The sequence below is a fragment of the Sinocyclocheilus rhinocerous genome, unplaced genomic scaffold, assembly GCF_001515625.1.
Source record: "Sinocyclocheilus rhinocerous isolate Xijiao unplaced genomic scaffold, SAMN03320098_v1.1 scaffold919, whole genome shotgun sequence".
Lineage (NCBI taxonomy): Eukaryota > Metazoa > Chordata > Actinopteri > Cypriniformes > Cyprinidae > Sinocyclocheilus > Sinocyclocheilus rhinocerous.
Genome location: NW_015637585.1, coordinates 1,349,027 through 1,350,585, shown reverse-complemented (window position 1 = coordinate 1,350,585; position 1,559 = coordinate 1,349,027). Strand labels below are relative to the sequence as shown.

The following is a 1,559-nucleotide window of genomic DNA, read 5'->3' as shown; positions in this document are numbered from 1 at the left end:
ATTATTATTATTAGGCGGCCCATTATAATTTGTCTATTATTATCAAATTGCCCCGCTTTTTCATTCAGCACTGTATTTCACACACACACGCGTCAGATTTCACTGATCACGTGAAGAGAGGCGCTTTCAGCGCGAGCGCGAAGGTGTGCTCCGTCCGAGGATTTGGTTTACAAGCTAAAGTAAAAGACCGCTTCTTCAACCAGAGAAGGTGAACATGTTGGTATTCTTGTGTAAAAAAACATGCAAGTCCTGTCAGCGAGTTTAGTTTTACTTTTCTTTTTGTTTTCGTTTTGAAAACTTGCATGTACTACTCTCCATTGGACTTCCAATCTGTTACTGACTGTTTGTCAGAGACAGTAAAAAGGTGGCTTCACAGAATGCAACAAAGGAAGTTTTTAAAACGTAATGCATAAAAATGTAACAGACATGACAAGGGGTTAAAAAAAACAGCATGCGAGGCCTGTAATGGCAATAAAAAAAACACTCAACTAACAACTAATTCACAGCTTATTGAATGCACCAAATAAAGCAGCGCAAATAAAACTATCAAAAAAAAAAAAAGTTCTGTGACTTGTCGACTTTTCAACCACTGTGATCATCTCTAGATACACCGAATCAATGGTTTGAACAGGTCATACAATATGTTAAACCATAGAAATGAGGAAGTGTGGCCATGTAATAAAAACAATAAACAAGTGCACCTGATCGTGTCTGAATGATCATGGAAGGTAAAATAATGATCACAACTATTACATCATTTTAATTGTGCATCCCAAGCCATGCCAGTAAAAAAAACAGCCCAAAGTAGCGCAATTATCATGTCCCAAATATAAAAATGTCATTTCCATCCCTAAAATACAAATTTTACAGTCACTGTTATGGACATTTATCATAAACACAGCTCAAATGCTTCCTACTAATGCGGCCCAAAACATTCAGCAGTTTTATTACAGGTAGAATGCAAAATGTTTCAGTACAAGCATTTCACCCAAATGTAATTTATGCAATATTTCAAACCTTTAACCCACTGGGGAAAATCAACCCATGGCAACAGTTTAAAAGCAGCCCAATTTCGTGGAAAAAAACAACAACAAACCTGCATCCAACTCGAGCTGCAGAAGTCAGATTTGACTGAGAGATAACTGACAAGATGTTGGAGGATTTGCTCCTCAACAGATCCTGAGCTCATTGAAAAATATCTTATATCGTAAGATGTGCTCCCTTTACACAGTGCGCGCGCAATCGCGAAATCGAAAGTGAACTGCGACTGCGAGCGCTCATTCACATATTGACAGCAGCGCCCTGATGCGCGGAAATTATATACAATATTAGAATGTTTGCGGGAGCAGATGGGAGCATGCGGTAATGGTCAGAAATTCAGCGAGAGCGGGATCAACAAGCCCAGTGCCATCACACAGCGGCGCAGTCAGTCAGTGAGCGCCATAACAGATGAAGTCAAATCTTGCGGGATTCCATAAATAAAATACACAACCCCACTATTCGGACAAATATACATAATGAAAAGATGATACAAAATTTAATACCTTGGAAAATGGCAT

At 38.9% G+C, this 1,559-nt stretch overlaps 1 protein-coding gene across 1 annotated transcript in view; it reads right to left on the bottom strand.

Annotated features, from left to right (window-relative positions):
* LOC107749196 (rho GTPase-activating protein 12-like) overlaps positions 1-1,559 on the bottom strand; it is a 28,841-nt gene that overhangs the window by 7,140 nt on the left and 20,142 nt on the right. The gene's annotated exons all lie outside the window — the stretch shown is intronic.